Genomic DNA, 6,247 nt, shown 5'->3' with positions numbered 1-6,247 from the left:
ATACTAAAGAATGACTCACTAGTTGAGGGCAGCAGCACTGGGAATTCAGGAAGTTGTTAATATTCCTAAAAATCTCTGGGCCTGATCCTTGGACCTGCTGAGCTGTGCTCAGTGCAAGGTGGGGGAGAGAGAAGTGTTACATTCTCAGCTTCAGAAATGCTGGAACAGGTCCCCTTGGTCCACTCCAGAGCCCGAGATCACTATAACACCTGTATTCTCGCCACCCCAGGCATAGGTGCTGGAACTAGGGATACGGGGGGTGCTGCAGCACCCCCTGGCTTGAAGTGGTTTCCATCATATACAGGGCTTACAATTTGGTTCAAAGACTCTCAGCACCCCCACTATATAAATTATTCCAGCACCTCCGTGCCTGGGAGGGCCAGGATGCTCTGTTCGTGGCCTTGTGCCAGGAGATGAGCTCAGATTACTTTGTTTGGGCCGATTTGCAGAGCACTTCCAATTTGCAGGGATGTATTTTCTGCTTGCTACGTAGTTGTGAATAGCAAATCCACTCTTGCAAAGAACCAGAGAGGGTGGAAGGGAGGTGGAGACAGACTCTAAAACTTGGACTTTCTTGCTTCCTTTTTAATTAAAGGAATAACTAGTTACTCCAGGCAACTGGAGCCTGCTTGTTCATAGAGAAAGAAGGCTCTTGTCTCTCTCAGGAACCGTAATATAGCAATATTGAGGAAACCACTGCCCATTAATGTAATGGTACATCCTGCATCGAGAATGAGAAGAGACAGCAAGGATTGCAGCGGGTGTAAACAAGCATCTGCCAGTTTGGACAACTCTTGCAATTTTAGCACAAGTCTCATGATGACGTTTGGTGTCTTGCCTTAAACCCTCACCTCTCGGAATCATGTAATAACGTGATCATCTGATTGATTTTGTTTCTAAGGAAGTTTCTCACCCTTGTGGTTATGGATAAAAATTTGAAAACATGAGCCCTAAGACCTGGAGGAAAAACAAATTAAAATCTCAACATTTTAAAGCCAATCTCGTGATTTGGGGGGGGGGGGGGGGCTGATTCATTGGATCTCTGATATAGCGAAAGAAATGCAGAGAAATGCCATTGTGGGTGCGGAAGGATTACACCAATGTAATTCAGAGATGGTCTGTATACCAACTTGCACCAATATAACTAAATGTGTTTCCCATAACAGAGTGGGTTATTTTGACACAAATCATTGATTCAGAAATAAGAGTGGCCAGGCAAAGTGACTAATGTCAAATTTTTACCAACTTAGCTGAAGTGATTTAGCTCTTTTTATTTTTTTCTAACAACAAGTGTGTCTACACCCAGTTTGGTCCCAAAAATAACTGAACTGGCTCAAATTAATATTGTTTTGATGTGAGTCTGTGCGTAGATGGGACCTGAGAGCCGACTCTGACCCCTCTGCATAGAAGAGACACCACTGCAGCCTGGTGGCTTGAGGCAATGAAAGCGCTGCACCTCCAAGTGGAAACGGGAGCCCAAATTGTGGGCACACTGTGGCACTTTCACAGCCCTTGGGCTTTCAGTTCGGACCATCAGTTTCAGAACTTAAAGATGCCACCCCCCTGCATCAACAGGTGGGGGAATTTGATGGGGCCAGCAGTGAAAGGAGGAAAGTGCGTTAGGAGAGAGAGAGAGAGAGCCTGGAGCACTGGGCCTGGTGCAGGACCTGAGGCCTGAACGAGAGGCTGTGAACCAAAGTCAGGCCGTGTATTAAAGTGGATACTCACAAGTTCAATGTTTTGTACGTGAACTTGGCAAAGTTGCTGCCAGTGTTGCTAAAACACAGGCAGTCCAAAGAAGTACGAGGCCCTAGATATTTACATAAATACATTCCAGAAGGCTAGTACAGATACACCCCAATCTAGCGCAAGATAAGATGATTTGAGAGAACAATGAAAGGGCATGTTTTGTCTGAAATATCAGGAACAAGGAGAGGTAACAAACAGACGTCATGAAACACGCAAGACGGTATGAAAGTTGTTTAGCCTGGTTGTTTCTCAGTCTAAATGTTGGGGTACCCCACTCTAACCCTTTGTGTGGCCGAAGGGACAGCAGAGATTCCCGCTGCTAACTGAGCTGCTCCTTGCCACAAGACACTCGTGTTAATGTACTTGTGCAAGTCATTAGGATTGTGTCTTGAGGGCAATAAACCTGGTTGAGTGCCTTTGTCACTGAACCATGCCTGTGGTCTTTCTCTAGGAGTAACATCAAGGTCTGCTGAATTAGCAGGCTGTGTTCTCTGCTCGTGCTGATAACACTGAGCACCCAGGAGAGGAGCGCTGAGGGGCTGTAACAGCTTAGCAGCCTTGACACCATGCAGCAGCAACATTATTCCACCCTTCTAGAAATCCCTGTGGCAAAAGAAAGCAGACACTTGCCAAGTCATAATAGGTAGCACCTCCCACTGGGAGTCTCTGGCATTCATTGGCCAGCTGCGGCCAGGGTACTGATTGGCCAGCATTCCCCAGCTCCCAGGATTTAACTCTGAGCAGGGGCCATATGGAGCCTCTTTCAGCTCCGTTCCAGCAGCCATCCTACCCACACAAATGAGGACTGGGAACCTGGCCTGACAGATGCTGCAGGTCTAGCTGATTGCTTCTGTAGGGGGTCAGGAAGGAATTTTTTCTCCCATGGACCCACTGGCAAAGGACTAGGGAGTTTCTTCCCTTCCTCACAGCCCCTTCAAGCCACAGTGAGGTAAGTAGGAATGTGCCTAGTATCTAACTGAGGTACTGGGATGGAGGAGTTTCTTCATTGCAACTTGTGGCTGATTTCCAGTGTGGTTAGGAGAAACCAATGAACAGTTCCCAGAGGTAAAAGGCCTGGGATTTTCGTGAGGAGGCCTTGAGTTCAAGTGTTAGGGTGAGACCTTGTGACCTTTGTAGCCCTTGCAAGCCAAGGTCCCCACCCAGCTGCACCCTCTGTCCCCCTCATGGTGGGAGGTGGTGCTAGGACATGGAGAGAGCTGTGTTCTGGTGGGTAGGCGGAGGAGAGCCTGTATAACCCATCATGTGGGGTAGGAAGGAGCCCTGTAACCCTGGCTCCTTAGTTATGGGTTATATGGTAGAAGCAACTGGAACCCCCAAACTCCCCTATTGCTTTCCAGGTTAATATTGTCTAGTGATAGGCCTGAACCAAACTATAGTGGAGTTTCGTATTTGAATTTCACAGCTGGTGTTTTTTTCCTTTATGGGCTGAGCCAAATCTGACAGCTCTCATACTTCAGGGGCAGGAGGACCTGAAATCCAGATTTGGATCCAAAACCAAATTTTGGCAGTGATGGTGTGGGAACATACTGCTTTCTGAAACTTGTACTCATCACTGTGAGGAGGCTGATTCAGCACCATAAAGTATGGATGCTTGCCCAACATTTATGCCAGCCATATTTTGTGACTTTTGCCAAATCGTACAAGAATGAATGTGAGAGAGAAGACCGAGTGGGAGCCTTGTTCTCCCATAATGCAATAACAAGGGAATATTCAGTGAAAACCGAAGGTAGCAAATTCAAAACCAATAAAAGGAAACATTTTTTCTATTCAGTGTGTCATTGGACACTGGAACTCATTGCCCCATGATGCTGCTGCTGTGGCCAAGAATTTAGTAAGATTAAAAGAGGGATAGAATATAATAAGAATCTCCAGAGTTATAACAGTTAATGCAAATAAAGCTTTGGATGAGATGCTTCAGATTTTAAACCATTCTGTAACCTATGGTATAGAATAAGACCTTCCTGGGATCAGTTTATAACACAGCTTCCTATTTTGGGGTTCTTGCACTTCCTCTGAGATGTCTGGAGCTAGCCACTGTCAGAGACATGTTATTGGACTGAATGATCCATTCTGGCAATCCCTATGTTCCTAGAACAGATCGGGCCAGATATTCTACAGCTTCTCTTGCTAGTTTATTGACATTTTTCTTCTAGTCTTATCTGGAACCCAAAAGTAGGAGAGGACTGAAAAAGTGCGGGGGAGGGAAGGACTTTCGAACATAAAAAGGGCTCCAAAAACAAAATAAAAATCAGCCCAGTGTAAATAGGAATCCAAGCTGAACAAGACATGGAGTCTTCATTATGTGCATCAATTTGACATGTTTCAGAGCAGGGGCTTGAAAGTCTCAGGTTATAATAAGAATCATCCTTTGAGAAGAATTTCCGTTTAAAAAAAAAAAAACACTGCGTAGACTGCTACCAAACTTTACAGAAGTAGATATGAAATGCATCTCCACAATCCAGGTTGCTTAAAAGGCACGTGGGATAGTTAATTGGAAAGAAAGCCTGGGGGGAAATATCTCCTTAATTTAAAAGATGGGGCAGCTGTTTTAGAACCAGGTGCAAAGCATATATATCCACTACCTCTAAGACAGGGGTGGGCAAACTATGGCCCATGAGCCGTTTTAAGCCAGCCCGTGAGCCGCACCACGCAGCTTGGCCCCACTCCAGTGCTCCAGCTGGGGTGCTGGGTCGGGGCCGCACCACATGACTCCCAGAAGCCGCGACATGGCCTCGCTCCAGCTCCTACGTGGAGCTGCAGAGGTGGTGCCTGCGGATGGGGCAGTGTGCAGGGCCACCTGGCCGCACCGCTGCATAGGAGCTGGAGAAGGGACATGCCGGTGCTTCCGGGAACCACTTGAGGTAAGCACTGCTTGGAGCCTGCATCCCCTGAGCCTCTTCCCATGCCCCAACCCCCCTCCCACTCTCCAAACCCCTTGATCCCAGCCCAGAGCACCCTCCTGCACCCCAAACCTCTCATTCCCAGCCCCACCCCAGAGCCTACACCCCCAGCCGGAAACTGCACCCCTTCCCGCACCTCTACCCCAGCCCTGATCCCCCTCCTGCCCTCCAAACCCCTCAGTCCCCGCCCAGAGCTCCCTCCTATACCCCAAATTCCCCATCCCCACCACAAAGCCCGCACCCCTCCTGCACCCCAACCCCAATTTTGTGAGTATTCATGGCCCGCCATACAATTTCTATTCCCCGATGTGGCCTTTGGGCCAAAATGTTTGCCCGCCCCTGCTCCGAGAGACGGCGTCCCTACCCATCCATGGCTCTTCAATCTAACAGAATGGTATAACATGATCCAAGGGCTGGAAGTTGAAGTTAGACAAATTCAGACTGGAAATAAGGTGTAAAAACGAGAGTAATTAACCATTGGAACAATTTACCAGGAGTTAGGGTGGATTTTCCATCACTGACCAATTTTAAATCAAAATTGGATTGTGTTTCTAAAAGATCTGCTCTAGGAATTATTTTGGGGTAGTTCTCTGGCCTGTGTAATACAAGATGTCAGACTAGATCAGTGGTTCTCAAATTTTTGTACTGGTGACCCCTTTCACACAGCAAGCCCCTCAGTGCGATCCCCCTAATAAATTAAAAACACTTTTTGATATATTTAACACTTATAAATGTTGGAGGCAAAGCAGGGTTTGGGGTGGAGGTTAACAGCTCGTGACCCCCCCCCCAGGTAATAACCTCATGATCCCCTGAGGGGCCCCAACCCCCAGTTTGAGAACCCCTGGACTAGATCATCACAGTGGTCCCTTCTGGCCTTGGAATCTATGATTCTGTGAAGTCAGGAGCCTAAGCATCTTTGAGGATCTGAGCTTTAGAGGTCACAGTCATCCAAGTGCCACTAGAGGGCACTATTTAACAAGTATATCAGACCACAGAAAGTCTTACATTGAATTTTGTGTCTCCACAACAGACAGCCGGACAAATATAGAAGCTAAGGAGCTCAGGCAAGCCTACCAAAAAACCCAAGAGGCAAATGCCTGCTCGGGGTCAGAGCCCCAGACATGCTGCTTCTATGATGAGCTGCAAGCAATTCTAGGGGGTGTCCCTACCACTGCCCCACCCTGTACGTGGACTTCTGCAAGGGGGGAGTCTCACGCAACAGGGATGAGGATTTTGGGGACGAGGAAAATAGCGCACACCAGGTAAGCTGAGAAACCGTTCTCCCCGACAGCCAGGAACTGTTTATCACCTTGGAGCCAATACCCTCCCAACCTGGGCTCCCGGACCTTGAAGGCGGAGAAGGCACCTCTGATGAGTGTACCTTTGTAAATATAGTACATGGTTTAAAAGCAAGCGTGTTTAATGATTAATTTGCCCTTAAGACTTGGGATGCATTCGCGGCCGGTACAGCTACTGGAAAAGTCTGTTAACATGTATGGGGATGGAGCGGAAATCCTCCAGGGACATCTCAGTTAAGCTCTCCTGGAGGTACTCTCAAAGCCTTTGCAAAAGGTTTC

This window comes from Lepidochelys kempii, chromosome 11, assembly GCF_965140265.1.
Source record: "Lepidochelys kempii isolate rLepKem1 chromosome 11, rLepKem1.hap2, whole genome shotgun sequence".
NCBI classification, from domain to species: Eukaryota; Metazoa; Chordata; order Testudines; family Cheloniidae; genus Lepidochelys; species Lepidochelys kempii.
The sequence above is the reverse complement of the archived record's forward strand: the minus strand, read 5'-3'. Positions refer to the sequence as shown.